The sequence below is a fragment of the Dinoponera quadriceps genome, unplaced genomic scaffold, assembly GCF_001313825.1.
Source record: "Dinoponera quadriceps isolate SergipeBrazil2010 unplaced genomic scaffold, ASM131382v1 scaffold115, whole genome shotgun sequence".
Taxonomy (NCBI): domain Eukaryota; kingdom Metazoa; phylum Arthropoda; class Insecta; order Hymenoptera; family Formicidae; genus Dinoponera; species Dinoponera quadriceps.
In genome coordinates this window covers 750,574-767,285 of record NW_014554511.1, presented here as the reverse complement: position 1 = coordinate 767,285, position 16,712 = coordinate 750,574, and the positions used below count along the sequence as shown (strand labels likewise).

The window sequence follows — 16,712 nt, the reverse complement described above, 5'->3', positions numbered from 1 at the left end:
CTGTAAGGACAAATTGGTAAATGGTAGGAAAATATTATTTCGTTCCGACAGCAAATCAACGCGTTTTAAGGACAAATTCATTCGACAAAATACTTTCTGTCGCAAAACTGTTTTCGCTTTAAAAAAATTTCGAATAATTTGCTAATTTTTGATTGTGCCAGCTAAATTTCATCGCTGTCGCGACGAATATAACGCGTAACGACGGTTTCGCTACAATGGCAAAATTATTTCCCCCCGCGAACCTTACAGCGCCGAAATTTCGACCGGAGTTCCACGCTCCGGCAACGACGTCAGGAATGAGCTGATTAAAAATACTCGCTCGTGGCACTCTCTCTCTCTCTCTCTTTCCGCGCTGCATTTTCAAACGCAAACACGCGGCACGTGGTTGAGCGACGAGCCTAATTCGTTCGCCGAGCATGAAAAGCACGCATTCTTGTGTCGCGCTCGTTCACTCGCTCGCTGCAAAATGCATCGGCAACCCCGACGTAAACATTGAATTGAAACCGACCGGACAATTGGTCGCGCCGTCGTCGTTCTATGCGTCACTCGACATCAAAGAGCACGCCTCGTCCCGGCCTGAAGAGCCGAAATCTACACAGTACGCTTCCTCTCTGCACCCTCCCCCTTTTCTCTTCCATCACAGTCCCCTTTACCCACCTCATCCTACCGCCCATGGAACTCGTATTTAAAAATCATTTATACGAGCCCGCCGCGCGTTCGACGATACGTACACACTGAAAAAAAAGATTGATAATAATAACAAATGTACTTGGTTGAGTGTTTCGGTGCAATATTTGTTAATTAGTACCAGATATGGTGGATAATTACCAACTGTTTGGTAGTAATTACAAAATGAGTGGTGATATTGATTTTGAGACTTTCACGGTCATTGATACGAGGGTGGATCAAATATAAATGAGTCTTTTGCAAAAAACCATATATTTTCCAAAATCAATTCTAATTTACATTTTTCTTATTTTTCTACATAGTCCCCCATTCTATCTATACACTTTCTTTAACGGTCTGGTTATTTTTTAATCCCGGTATCATAAAAAGTTCGCGGACATGTATCAAACCAATTGCACACGAACTGCTGCATCTCCTCGTTCGTTGTGAAGCGCTGTCCACTAAGGACTTCTTTGAGTGGCCCAAACATATGGAAGTCGCATGGTGACAGGTCTGGGCTGTAGGGTGGATGTTCTAGGACAGCCCAGTGCACATCAGCCAATTTTTGTTGTGTTACTGCTGCGGTGTGAGTTCTGGCGTTGTCGACCCAACGCGCCGAAACTTTTCGAAATCCCAACTCATTGCGAATGATTAATTGCACACTTCCATAGCTGATCTGAAGTTCCTGAGAGATTTCAAGAACAGTTAAGTGCTGATCGCCTTGGATAAGTTCTCAAACAGCCTCGGTGTTCTGCGCTGTGATGCTGGTGTGGGAACGGCGGCAATGTTTTCAACACGCTCCCGTCCTTTCTTAAATTCGTTACACCACTGTTTCACCCGAGCCCATGAAAGAGTTCTTTCCCCGAACTGTGGAAGTAAACGGCGCCGAATTTCGGCAGCGTTTACATTTTCGTTGACGAGTAACTTAATATTAACACGTTGTGCAACTGCGGGGTGTACCTCTTTCTCGCTCATCGTGATTGCTACTGAGAGTAAGAAGCACGTGGCGCGCCAACGTTATTACTGCCTTCCACATGACCCCCCTCCATTGTCCAAAACGTTGCAGACCTCACGCCGCCGACGGGCGCGCAATTTAAAAAGGCTCGTTTATATTTGATCCACCCTCGTACAATCCACAATTGCGTTACTTCCGAAGGTCGTATCTTGAATCAGCGTTCTGCCAACATTCGCAAACATTGCAGTTTGCATCAGGGCAGATCAAGGCTTGGAGTGCTCTGAGCCCTTTTGGACGTCGGTTGTGCTCAGTTTCACCCGTTCTACTTGCGCACCACGGAAACCGAGATTAATTGGGAACACCCTATATAATCCAAAGATTGCTTTCGCCCTAAAAATGAAAATTCCACGAGAAAAATTACTTAAAAAAAGAAACAACGCATCCTGACCCTCGTATTCTTAATTATCCCGCTTCGGCGAAACATGTGACAACCAACAACGATTTGTAAGAATGTAAAATCGCAACTGATACGGAACGTCTCCTCGTGCGTCAATTCAATTGTCAAGTTTGGCTCGACGCGGCTCTTTCGCGATGATTTTTGCCGTCGCGTTTATCTGCGTTCATTCCTATGCTTATTGCATTTTCGATACTCTGGCGTATCCGCGCGCGTATTCGCGCGTCACGTAATGCATTCGCCGTTTTGTTGAAAACTTGCGGGCGGATAGGCGAAGCGTATATCCGTCGAGCGAGCGAAAAATACACGCATGTGAACTCGAACGTGCTCGTTTACACGAGAAAGATGCACCATTGTGCCCGCTCGGACGGCTCAACTTGTATCCGTATCCGCTTAAATGACAAATGGAAGCGCACAGAATGCGGATCTGGTATCACGGTTTTACCGAGTCTCCCGAAACCCCTTCCCTCCCCCCCCGTGATCGGGAATATAACTGAAATTAGAACACGATGATACAAACAAAACGATATATTCCATTCTTTTTCCTTCACTCTTTTCTCTCTCTCTCTCTCTCTCTCTTTCTCTCTCTCTCTTTCTCTCCTTCCCTCTTTAAAAGAAATTTTTATTCTTCTTTATTTGTTGTTAATATGTAATCATTCAGCTACTCGGCGCGAATTATAATGTAAACTTAGATTAATAATTATGATTCGGGCTTGAGCAGTTTTATCTCAGAGCGAAGAGTAAATTATGCTCTCTCTCTCTCTCTCTCTCTCTCTCTCTCTTTCGCATCATTTCCTCCCTTTTTTCAGCTCGCCGTCAATTTCCTATATTTATTTATTTTTGTTTTGAAGTCAGCGCTCTTCCCGAGCTGTTCGGCAATTCTCGGTGGAAGCGACGCGCCGATTTAATAATAAATACCCGAGAAAATGGAAAACTCCGTGTCCGAAAACGAGAGACGCGTATTTTTTCCAACTCGCAAACTATTTAACGGACGATTTTTCAGGCGGGGGTTCAGAAATATCGCGCGTTATTTAATCAGCGATTGACGTCTCGTGCGTTTTAAATATCTTGCGCTGTCGCTCGTTTACCATTTTTTTTTCGGTTTTTTTCATTCGACTATTTCGGGGCCGATTTCTTTATTAACACATCGCAAATCGAGGTACGTAATGCCGCGCGAATAACGAACCCGTTCGCGCCCGTGAAAAATAAATATTGTATTTCGTGCTTTTTCTGTTCTCTTCTTTTTTTTCGAAAAACAATGTCTCGCAATTGGGTTGCTTCGCTCCGAGCGAAATCGATTAACATCGGCAGTTCGGCCGTCACATCGTGACGGACCGAACGTGAGCGAGACAGTGCGCATCACTTTGTAATCATCGCTCACGAGTCGAACGAAAGACAATTAATCATCGCAACACGATTTGTCCGAATCACAATATCGCTCTCTAAAGTGCAGTCGGTGGATTATCATCATTGAGATTATTCTAGTATTTGTTTCAAAGGGACAGGTCGAGACGAATCGATATCCGGTATCGGAAGATGAGGAGGAGAAGGGGAGAGAGAGAAAAAAAAAATATTCGAACGCGGCACGCACGCGCAGCAAATTGCTATTTGTTGGATACACGGACAGCAAAATAATTTAGTTATGCCAACTAAATTTTATTGTCGCAACGACGTTTTGCTACAGCAGCAAAATTATTTCTTCCGTGTAACATTTTTTGCTGTCACTATATTAACAAACAATTTGCTGTTCTAGCAAAATTTTTTCTCCGTGTGTCGCGGCGCGTAACGGCTTACACCGCGCGTAACGACTTATACCAATAATGATCTCCGTTCCGCGGGAAAATCATCGGATCCTCGTGCGACTGACGAAGTAGAGCGACAAATCCGGACACGCTCAGTCCCGCTCTCAGTCCGAGCGAGCGAGCTGGCCTTGTGTTCCGTGCTTCTCCCCCCTGAAAAGGATTTTTCCCCCGTGACGACGGCGACGAAATGATGGCGGCGGGTAACGACACGGCGAGAATCTGGGCACCCNAATCTGGGCCCCCTGGGGGGGGGGGGGGAGGTGGAAGGCGGAAACGGCGAGGCGAAATTGCTGGAACTAAAATTGGTATTATTTCGAAATGTCGTTCCCTTTCGGGGCGCGCATTTACGCGAATCGCTTTGAAAGTCGAACGATGCGTTATCCGATCGCGCCCTTCTGTCGTTTCCTCCCTCCCTCTCTCGCCCTCTCAGGACCTGCTCGGCCTTTCCTTCTCTGTTTTCTCCACATCTTCTCCACTTCCTTTCTCTCCCCCCTCCCCCTCCTGCCCCTTCCTGCCCGTTTAGGGATCGCCCCGAAACAATCGAAATTCGATCGCGTCGGCCGTTTCCTTCGAACAATCGGATGGAATTATCTCTCGGCGCTCGACTGATCGACGAAACCCTGGCTACTTTCGGAGGTCCTGACGATTATTGAAATTTTTATCCGTCTCTCTCGTTCGTTACTTCGCAATTAGCGTCACGCCGGATAACCAGATTCCATAGATCGACGCAAACGTACACGCGCGTTTTTCGCCAAATTTTCATTGCAGCGAGAAAACGAAGTTGCCTCGTGCGCAGAGGAGTGTGCGAAAGAATTCTTTCCGAAGTCTCGGTGTCGACAGTATCGAGCGTGTCTAATATCGAATAAGCACGTTTCGATGAAATATAGAAAAAACGCAAAGCAAAATGTAAAATACGTGTAAGATGATCCATTATTTATTCGATATTCCTATCATCAGGATCGAATGATCCTTCGCGTTTCGTCCTTCCCGTCTCTCTCCCTGTTTCATTTCGTTTCATTTTATTGTTCTTTCCCATTCTCTTAAATTCTCATTAATCTCCCACGACGCCGATTAATCGGCAATTCGGAGCGAATGTTCCCGACAAATTGGCCGTCCGTGGCGCGGCGCTCGTCTACTTCCATTCTTCTCTCCCCGGCTTGTCCTTTCCGCCTCTCTCGTTGGCCGCGTTGGTAGTGAACGATTGCAACGCGAAATGTTCCCTCTTCGTTCTTCCCGTCGCGTCCCGGAGCGCGTGATCGCCCGAATCTTTTTGTTGCCGGTGAAACGGCCCGCCACGGATCACCGGCGTGCCTTCCCGGCGATTTTCAATCTGCTATTTTCTTCCGCTTTCCCAATGCCTCCCTTTCCCCCCGCTCGCTCGCTTTGTTCGCTCGTTGCGCGTTAACGGCAGGCCAATTTTGCGATTAAGCAATCCAAAGTTCGAACGGCTGTAGTAATGATAGCAAAGAGAGAGAGAGAGAGAGAGAGAGATTATTTAAAATCGCAGAATAAGAACCGAAATAGTGAACTGAAAAAAATATAACGGTTCCGATTTTTTGATGCGTCCGTGTATATCGAAAGCTCTGACGATGCATGCAACGAGATTCGTTTCGGCGCTTCCTCGCTTTCCTCGTCTTCTACGGAAAATTATGTTTACCTATTGCGTAACGGCGGCCGGGATGATCACGTCGTCGTCGCCTGCCGTCGATCGAGATGTCCCGCCGGCTACGGAGGATGCCGCCGATCCGATCGATTCGCTGAATAAATAGTCTCGCGAGTGGCGAAAGCGAGCCCGTCGATCCGAATTAAATGGCGTGAGAGAGCTGGAAGGGGAGTTACTTGGGAGAGCGGCAGTCTCCGTACAAGTGCTCTTTTACATCTCCTTTATTCGAGCTCGCAATTGCTCGAACTGGGTGGGTGGATGCGGACGATTAACGTCCGACCGACGCGAGTCTCACGGCGCGCGCTATCGTTCGAGATACCGGAAGCTAACTTCGAGTTTGGGAATTCTTTTGCTACTTTGACGCCCTTAACTCTTAGAAGCACGCTGGGAAGTGGTATACTTCCCACCTTTTTTCTTTTAGATTCTTGCCGATAACATTTTCATTGCTATATTTGGCAATTTTTGTTTTCTAGTCTTTTAAATATAGGTGAATGTAAAAATATCGTCAAAACACACATTTTTTTAACTGCAAAAGTGTTATAAATAAACAAATTGAGAAAAGGCCTTCATCGTCAAAATGCTTATATTGTGCCATTATATTTAAATACTTTATGTATAGCGGCTTTTAATATTCGCTAACCCCGTATAGCGTGGGTAATCGAAATCATTATTAGCTTTTACCATGTTGGAGAATTAAAACCTTGTAACAAAATGCCTCCGAGCCTTCGTTACCATTACCACAGACCGAAGGGCGCACAACATCGCGCCCTGACGCTCCCCGAACACCCGGGGAGTAGTGCTGCCGAGGCGCCGCAAGGCGGCGTACGAGCAGCTCCGTTCTCTCGAGAACAACAATGCTACTAGAGTAGTACCACCGAGGCACCGCTAGGCGGCGCACGCCCGACCCCACTCGCTCGCACCAACTCACCGCCCGGACCGACCAGGCGTGGACGAGCAGCGGGACCGTCGAGCATCAGTACTAGTTCTGGCATGCGTAGCGTGCCAGCCCTGGCACCTTGTTGTTTGCGAGAGATCTGACAACGGCTGCGACTTCTGCATCGGAGAAGAGAGGATCATTGACAGTGTCAGGCACATTGTATGCGTTATCTCTGACTTCACGGATAATTACGATTAATTCTGGGACGGTAATCATTGTTGGACGATCCGTAGGACGATTCCCGGAGACGTTAAACGGATTGCAGAAGAAACGGCCTGCATCTTGGTTCGGGAAGAAACGAAAGCGACCGGAGAAGAAATAGCCGCCGATCGGTCGAGGAGAGTTCCTCAAGAATTCCTCTTGGAGGGTCGGTCGCTCGAGAAGATCCTCCCGGATGAAAGGAATAGCCGCTCGCTCGCGTGTACTCCTCGAGTGCTCCTTCGCATTGTCGTCCGTCGTAACGATTGTCGTCCTCCACCGAGCGTAAAATACAAAATATAAAAGAGCCGAGCACAAAGGGAGAAGAGTGGATAATGCACGAGGGATTACGAGGATGTAACGCGCGTGCGAGGGAGGACATCCGTCGTCGACGAGATGTCCGGTCTCCGTGTTAACCGCGTTAACCTACAACATGGCGCTCATGACCGCGACGATATAGCGAGATAAACGCACCGCATTGGGCGCTTTCTCGGACTTTCGGAAAACTCTTCTTCGCGCTACAACGGACTTTTCGCGAGACTCTGCCATGAAAACCGAGATGTGCTTCCTCCCACGTCTTTTGCTGCAACACCCTTTCTCTCTCTCTCTTTCACACACTTCTTTCATTCTCTCTTTCTGGCTTGGTTTCTCGACGCGCTCGTAAGGGAAGCCGGCTGGTTTTAAATACAACGACAAAGTGCCAGGCACCGTGTCGCGTTTGTTGCCGTCGTCGTACGACGAAAAGCCGAGCGAGCGAGCGAACAAGCGAGATTTCCGGGCAGACTTCCGAGAGCCGGCTGCGGCAACGACGACGACGACGAGAAACCTTCAATTTTAATGAAGCTACCGCAGCTAGAGGGAAAGAGAGAGAAGGCAGTTCTCTTTCCAGTGACTGGAAAGTTTTGCCCGGATCTCTCCTTCAAATCCTACCGGGGGAGAATTCGGGGCACTTAAGGAAATATTTTGCTGGTCCAGCTAAAATTCCAAATGTCACAGGTGAAATGTATTGCTATTTTTTGTATCCGCTAGAAAATTGTCCGTGGCACTTATAATTTACAGCAGCGGCATCCTAGCAATATGTGCGGGAAAATTTAGGTCCTGTTATTAATTTTTAATAAGAAATGCCACTAGTCTTAATCCGGATGGGTTCCACGGAGAGATTTTCTCGCTAAACCAAACAGTTCAGATGAAAATTCTGTCTTTATCACCTATACAATAATATTCTTTTCTCTTCCAAATCGACGCGACATTTTAATACTGCTACTTCTGCAGGAATTAATGCCGCTCGGCCTAACATTCCGATATCTTTTCTTTCGTAGGAATATAATATAATAAACACGCGGATGGGACTATTGAGCGTTCCGCTATTAATTCGCCGACGCGATTTCGTCCGATCGTGGAAACGCGTGTACGCGAACGAACGAATGAACGAACGGAGGGACGGACGGACGATATTACGATGCGGCGTCGCGTTGCCGGTATAATAACGCGCGTCGGATAATAACGGCGCACGTTGAATTTTGCAGAATAATCCCGTCGAATAATAACGATGGCGCCCGCAATCGCGCCGAATACCGGCCGGTTCAATTGTCGAATCGCGCCGCCGAATCGCGTTTAATCGCGGCCGCGCGGCGTGTTGCTTTTAGATATACCCGAATGAGATGTCACGCGTTTTAATTCGCAGTCCACGATTTCACAGCTCGCACAGCCTCTCCCTCCCTTCCTCTGCCTGCCCTTCTTCTCTCCTCTGCTATTTTTGGGGATTCTCCGAAGCGGAGATCGGGGATCAAAAGTCGGGAACCGGCGCGTTTCCGCTCTGGATGTCTGGGAATGGTTCAGTCGCGGCCAATGTTTGTCTTAAACGATTTCAGATTCTAGATGAAGATGAGACGAAAATTCGAAAAATTCATCTTAGATGAGATGATTTTGCTTTCGGTTTATTCAGATGTAAGAAACGGCTTTCAAATGATAACGCGGCGTCGGCGGCGACACATCCGAGCGGGTAACGCTCGATCTTAATTTCGACGACAGACGACGATGTTCTCTCCGGCGAATCGGAAGTTTCAACTGAAATTACAGTCGGAAAGCAACTCGGCCAGGGCTTTAATTAATCGATGCAGACGTTAATTGAGACGTCACGTCTCGAGCGTGTGTCCGAAGGGACGTCTCGAGACACGTGAATTTATTATTCTTTCACGCTGACGGAAATCCCGGTTTTTACGCGAACATTAATTCGCTGCGTGTGTTGACAGGATTCCAAATTAGCGTGACCGTGAGCGTAAGACGGAAACCTCAACTGAAAAACCAATCGGGACATTGATTTAGATGCGTGTACACTGCAAATCCAGGTGTATTACTTTTATACGCATAAATGTCTAAAAATGACACATGTGAAGCTCTTTTTACACGTTTCTTCCCATTTTAGGTACCGTCATTTAAAACGTTTAACGTTTCACGTTTGCGATTACGACACACAATTTATGCGCGAAAGCCCTAAACCGGTAGCGCGTTAATTCCGCGTACAACATACAACACACCGAGATACGTTCCGTACCAAAATATCGCGGATGGCGGCCGAGGCCCAATAAGAGGAGGACGATTAATCGAGGGAGATTCCCGGAGCGTAATAACTTCGGCGAAAGAGGGCGCCCTGAGAAATCTGATTCGAGAGAGTTCTTTTAGCACCGATGGACACGGCGGATAAGAACCGGAATTTATGTTCGAGCGAGCGGCGCCGCCTACGCCTACGCGAACACCGACGAAAACTTCAGATTCTCGTCCGATATATATACCCAAACCAATCTTCCCGTGTTGTGCAAGTAGAACGGGTGAAACTGAGCAAGAAAAAATCCCATACCATTTCGCAAACAACACGTAAAATGTCGAGTTATCAATGATTGAAAAATGTCCACATATAGAGGCTCCTTTAATTAATAATTCAAAAATTTCCGTGTCATTTGCAAAATGGTATTTTCTGCTCAGTTTCACCCGTTCTACTTGTACACCACGGGAACTGAGATTAGTTTGGGACACCCTGTATTTCTTCACGGCTCGTACATACACCTACGCCTATCCCTCGCTCTCGTCGCTCTCTTAATTAACACACTCGCGTTAGTATATCCTCTCTGTGGCCTGCGGAACGGTCGAAACAAAGGATATAGCGGCCGCTTTGTTCCTCCTCCTCCGTGCGAGGAGCTCTTTCGCACGCTCGGGCGTGTCCGCGCTTTCGCGTGTAAGCGCTTCTTCTCCCTTCGGGAAACCAGTTTCGCTTGTTTGTAAACACACGCCGGAGGATTTCCATTCACCCGGAGGAATTCTCCGGGCCTCTCCATCCCCCCTCCCACCATCTCTTTCCCTCTGACGCGGGCCCTTCGGTCCATTTCATTACTCCGCCGGCAAGCCGGCCAGCCGGGGAACTCGAGTCTCTCCGTTATTGTTCACCGGAAAGTTCCGTCGTCGTTGTCGTCGCCACCGAATCACCGATACGGCCAAGAACGAGCTCTCCTCCGCTCGAAAAAGCAATCGAGTCGTCGCCGTGGAACGTCACGCGGCGTAGACGCGGAACGTAGCCTCGGAAGCGGTGTAGAATTGACCGGCCTGCGAATTCGACTCGCTCGGCAGGAAATCCGCCGACTTCTCTCATTCTCTCTTTCCCCGCCTCTTTCTCTCGGTTTTCTCCCTCCCACGCTCTTTTCTCCTCCTCTGTCTGTCTGTCTGTCTCTTTCCTTCAACGTGCTCCGTCGAAGCGTACAGGTCGCGCGCAAGGATATAATTTCATTTTCCGCCCTTTGAACGCTTTGTTTTGCGGATTATTCACGCCTCCGTCGGTTCCACGCTTGGAGATTCCTTCCCGTGGAAGAGCCTATTCTCGTAGCCTTTCGTAGCGTTATATAGCCCCGTTAACTTCCGAAACAGCCAATGGTAGCGTAAAGTGAGCACATTTATAAATTGCAAGGGCGGGTGTGTGCGTTTCAAACCCCCAGGAGTCGCCGAATACACTCTCTCTCTCTCTCTCTCTCTGCCCTCCTTTCAAAAGAGAAATATAGCGGTCAGCTGCCGGCCGAAAGGTATTTTTACAGCACGAAAGTCGACAATTCGGATAAAACATTTACTTTAATCTACGTTCGTTCCTCATTTATTCGTTCAGGGAGACTCGATGATACAAACGTCATCTTCTATCAGAGAAACCGTCCTAATTATTACAACGTGAAGCGATCGATGATGAAAACTAATTTTTTGTTTAAATTGTAACATTAATTAATTTGTAAAAAACGTGTAAAATTAATTAAATTTATATCACGCAATAATTTAAATTTCTCGTCATACTGATGCACCAAAAAATTTATTTAAAAAGTTCCTCTCACATTTTCGTATTATATTTCATACATGGCATATTGTTTCGAGTGAATTTTGATAAATTTTCCGGTTCCTTCTGTATTTCTATTTTGTTGCATATGAGATAAACATGTGAGAACCACTCATAGGAGATGCGATATTTGCAAATAGATTAGTACAATTGCTACGACGAATTTAGTGGTTTAAGAATTCAAAAAGTCAAAATGACTTAGAGAATACACTTTCTATGCGTATGAAAAATAACTCGATGCATGTTCGACGTTTGCTTCGGCAACTGTTTCGGTTGCTGCTTGGTTATCCAAGCCTCGAATCTTCAGAGGCGAAATTTTTCGCTACGAACACAGGAACTTGAAGAGTTTCTAGTGTTCGTTAACCTCAATACACCATCAAGGATTACTGGATTCAATTTTAGTCCCTGAATTTTTCTGTCTTTCACGCGGTCTTAACTATTCGTGAAGATTGATATTTCACAACTTTTATTCTTTCATAAGGAGCTTTCACGGACTAAAGAGAAGATTCTTTTTTTTCAAATAGAACGGAAATGAGTTATTTAAAGGAAAGTTTTGAAAAGAACAATTTGAGAAAAATTACCTGATGAGAGTTTCTCCAACGGGGAATAAATTAGTCTTTTAGCTTTAAAGTAGTATGAGATATATGCGAATTGAACGCGTTATTAGTGATATATATTGACGGCCAACGTGGTTTAATCCAACGACGATTTATTTGAAAGTATTTCGAATAAATGTTTGCTAATTGTTACCAAACTATTTTCTCTACTATTTGTCTGAACTATTTGTCTAATTTAGCAAGAGGATATCTCTGTGGAGCCCATCCGGAATAAAGCCAGTCACATTTCTTATTAAAAATCAGTAACAGGATCGAAATTTTCTCGTACATATTGCTAAAATGCTACTGCTGTGAATTATACGTACAGACAATTTTCTAGCGGATACAAAAAATAGCGATACATTTTACCTGCGACAGGTTTAGAATTCTAGCTGGACCAGCAAAACATTCCCCTGAGTGGAAGAAATCGACGAGAGCCCGAAGAGGGTGGGAGGGGGTAGGGGGCATTCTCCGGCCAGGTGCGAGTCGGAGATGGATCCCAAATGACATTAGACAGGCAATCCGTCGTCCCTCCGGCTGACAATCGCGCGAATGGACGTCTCGCGTAACCGCCGACGGACTTTATTCGCCGGAAATCGCACGCGCTACAATTTAAGTTACCGCGAGTTGTCGCGCCGGCCGTAGAAAACACAAAGGGGTGTCCATTTGCCATCTGATAATAATTGGAAAAGTTATCGCCGGGATGGAGTTTTGTCCGCAACTAACGTTTCCCCCCTCCTCCCGCCATCTTAGTCTCGCCGCTACCGTTTTCTTCCATGCGCCCTTCCCGCCCGAAACTATTCCGGCCCCGATGTAAAATGGAGAAACTTTCGCATCAAGGAATAACTTCCGCCGCTTTTGAATGATATTACTTCTTTCCCGCCGCGAAATTCCCGCGGAAGTGCTGCGGCTTCTCTCCCCCCCCCGACGGGGGGACTTAAGCGCGCCCAGTGATTTGTCCGGGCGCGCCCGGCTACACCGCGGCCGCGTTGTTACCGTCTCACGCGTTCCAGATAAGGTGGAGGGGAGAGAGGGGAGGAGGGAAACTTGTTGTTCGTGAAATATAGAATATTTAATCCCGCTGGATGATGGGCTTCTCTCTCGGCGGTCTCTCGTCTCCCGAAACCGTATCTCTAAGTGGCGGCACGCTTGACGGCTCCGCCCGAGAACTACGATGAGAGGCGGCCTGGAGAGAGAGAGAGAGAGAACGGAAGTACGGCCGGATGGCCAATGTGTTAAATGATAACAGTCTTCGGGAGAATCCACGAGACGGCGATCGAGGAGAGACGAAGGAGCGGCGGGACACCGGCCGACCCAGTTTCCCTCGCGGAGTCGCATTAAACTCAATCTTCGATAAAGACTTTGCGAGCGAGCGAACGTCGCGCAAGCTGGCGTTTATATTAGGGACGCTCGTTAATCTCGGCGTCGAACTACTCGTCGGATTCTACAACGGATTTCCGAAAATCGCGCGACGCTTCTCTCCTGCCGCCGATCTCAACGGTACGCTGAGTATATTTTGCTAATTTTAAACGGTTAACACTCGTAGAGTGTCGGGTTTTTAGCGGCGATATATCAAGGGAGTTGTTTCGAACGCTGAGAAAGATTGGAGGAAGCGGAGCGTCGATTCAGTTGCCTAAATTTGGTGGAGAGTCGACGCGCGGGACTGTCACGAGCCGTACGCCACGTAAGAGACCCCGTCCGGGTCGACGTCGCCCTCGTGGGTGACGCGAGCAAGTTGAACCCGAGGAAAAGAGATGTCGACGTAGCCGTACGCGATCACCGTCGATCGCTGCATCGCGCGAACATTGACGAGTTGACGCGTCATTACCGAAATTGTAAACGCCATGAAATTCTCACCCTCCCCCGAGTGCTCGAGGGGGGCGCAGCCTCCGGCGGAATTAACGATCGGCGAACGCGATCGCGCCTCCGCCTCGCTCGCGCACCGGTATTGCTGCAGTCACTCGGAACCACCGACAGTGCGGGGGATCCAATCAAACTCCGGTATTCCGGCGTGTGTCCTGCTGCCGTTGCAACGTCGGTACTGTTGTTGCTGCGCCGCGCGTTTCGCCAGAAGTGATTTTTCGCAATCAATAACTCGGCTGTGTACGCACCGCGCTCTTCCTATGCGGCGCCGCTCGCTTCGCTGCCCCCGCGGCCGGCCCCGGCATTGTAATTACATTTGCACCGCCGCGGAGCTTTCAGAATTCTCCTGACGGAATTTCATCGATCCTCCTCCCTCCCCACACTCTTTCAGAGCTTTCCCGCGCGGTTCTGCGTGTCGATCGACGCGATAGAGGAGGCTGCGTGTAGGATGAAAGACAACAACGCGCGTTGCGGCGACCGCGATGACTATATTTATTGTTTCTTTGAGCGTTTAATTAAACCGGCGCGACCGGCCGGCCGGCGAGGTGGATGAATTTCTCTTATTTCGCTCGCGAAGGGCGCCGGTTTCGATATCCCGCCAGCTGTGCGCCGCAACCGGACGCTTCTTGCGCAACGATCCCTCCTCCCGCGAGATATTATTACCCGAGAGTGGATATACACGTTGAATGTACGAGCTGTGCGCGTGACCACCGCGCGCGCGACCGGCGAACTTAACGCGTTCGCTGCGGAGGAGAAACCACACAGGCCGTAACTTATTCTTCGAAATATCACGGCACATTGGTACTTACGTAAAATTAACATTTCGTGTCGCGAATCTGTGACGCCGGGCTGTAAGAACGAGATTATCCGTACGGCGCGTGTATTTGTGCGAATTTTAAAGAATCGATGAATAATACGAAATTCGTATTGGAAAAATATAACTATGTCTGGACGCAGCCGCGCGCCGTCACACCGGCGGAGCGGAGCGGAGCGGCGTGCTCACCGAGGCATAACGCAGTACCAGAGCCAGCAGAATTTCAAAACAGCGGACATTTCCGCCGCGACGTCTACCATCGGCCGCGCGGCCGTGACGCCGCACAAACGCGCCGCATCGGTTTTTCGCGCGCGGTGTTCGCGCGCGCGACGCGCGCGCGAAAGAATCTCTCTGATGCGGCGCGACGTGCCGGCAACGCAAAAAGGAAATGCATTTTGACACGGAGCACAACCAAGCGGAAGTTTAAATGCATTTCTAAAACCACGGTGGGGAAACTTTCACAGCGCCGCATCGCGTCGTATCGCGTCGCATCGTCTCGTCGTGGGAAAAATTAAAAAATATAACTTGTTAAAGCCGTATCCTCCTTTCCGCGCGCACTTCGCCGCTTCTCGCTCGGTGTAGCGGAAAAGTTTGATCTCGTATGCGGGAAGAGAGTTCACGGGGAACGTTCCGCGCGTCGAGACCGACAAGATCCTTCGGAGACGCGGAACGGAATTTTGCCGAAATTTGTTTGGATTTTCCTCCCGCTTCTTGTCCCTCATTACGCGCAGTGCTCGTTAAATAGGATTTAAATGCCGTTCGCGCGGTCTTTTTTAATAACGAGTACCAGTCGGGCGAACGACATGAGTTGTGAACTGCGGGCATTAATTAATGTATATCATAATTTTCTTTGTTTCAGATGTGAACTGTTCCCAAAAGTATTATTGAATCGCAACGTTACGTATGGTGTAATTGGACATCGCAGCGAGGAAGGTGAGCTTCAAAAAGGCGTTATACATATATAGGGTGTCGCAAACTAACTTTGGTACCCATGGTGTGCAAGTAGAACAGGTAAAATTGAGCAGAAAAGTCCTATATCACTTTGCAAATAACGCGCAAACTGTTTAGTTATTAATTAATGAAGCCTCTGTACATGACCATCTTCAATCATCGATAACTCGAATTTTCGCGTGTTATTTACAAAATGATATAGGACTTTTTTGCTCAGTTTCACCCGTTGTACATCACGGGAATCGAGATTGATTTGGGACACCCTGTATAACATAGGCAATTACGATGTGAATACGAGAGCAGCGATTATAAATATTTCCGGGAACCGGCCGCAGTAATATCCAGTTTTGGCCAAACTGTAATCGTATTCCATCTGCGTGTGCAAATGAAGTAATACAGTACCATTTCCGGCGATTATAGATAATGATTGATCGTTCGCTTATTGAAACTCATTATAACAATAAACCGTTCTATTATTATCATGGATTTATTAACGTAATATATTAATGTTAATGAATAATTCTTTCCGTGTGATCAATAATTACATCACATATTGCGCGCGCGGTATATATATATGCAAAAGCGGCGCAATCAATTATTCATTGTTAAAGTGCGTTGTTAAAGTCTGTGCATGTATACGCACTTCGTGAATCGCGAGCCGAGCGCGAAGTCACACTTTCGCATCGCCAGACGCCACTGAACTGTTTCTCTTTCTTTCTGTTGCAGGCACTCCTGACTTATCGCGACCTTTTCTCTCCTCTACTTATTATCAGAAGCATTTCTCACTATCGCAAATACGTACCCGTAATACGGTGTCCGAATAAATAAGCGGTTATTCGTACTTTTCGAGAATCGTGATAGCTTTGTAGTGTGCAAAATGTAATTTAGAGCGAGCAAGAGAAAAAGACAAAAAAAAGTGAAGAAAGAAAGAAAGAAAAGTAAGAACGATGAAGCATACTACCTGTAATTCGTAATTGCAACGAAGTAACGTTTTTTCTCCCCCTCTTTCTACTCGACGATAGTTTTAATCGCAACGATCGATTCACTAAAAAAAGAAAAAGGAAAAGAGAAAAAAAAAGGATAAAAATACAGTTCTTCTCGGTAAATCTCTTCTTTCAATCGAAGCGGAGATCGATGTACATATAGCGAGAGTTTTGTATATTTGTAAAATAGATAGGGCATTTTATTATATATATATATATAAATATAAATATATAAATATATAAATATATAAATATAAACAATAAAGTTATTTATATATATTTTAATCACAAGGCAAGCGTACTTTTTTTCTCACATCCTGGCACGCACCGCTCGCACGATTCACCTTCCGTCCGCGTCTCTCATCGAGAGGGAGGAGATACGAGGGCGGTCTGATAAGTAGTAGGATTTACGCATGGTGGCGCCACTGCAGCGAAACCGGTTTTACCATCATATAGCCCCATCT

General features: G+C 47.2%; 1 protein-coding gene across 1 annotated transcript in view; it reads left to right on the top strand.

Moving 5' to 3' along the window:
* LOC106751706 (slit homolog 2 protein) overlaps window positions 1-16,439 on the top strand; it is a 68,109-nt gene extending 51,670 nt beyond the window's left edge. The window contains exons 2-3 of the mRNA XM_014632733.1: window positions 15,174-15,247; window positions 15,992-16,439. The gene's annotated coding sequence lies outside the window, so the exon portion shown is untranslated. The remainder of the gene's footprint in view (window positions 1-15,173; window positions 15,248-15,991) is intronic.
* The last annotated feature ends 273 nt before the right edge of the window (window positions 16,440-16,712 follow it).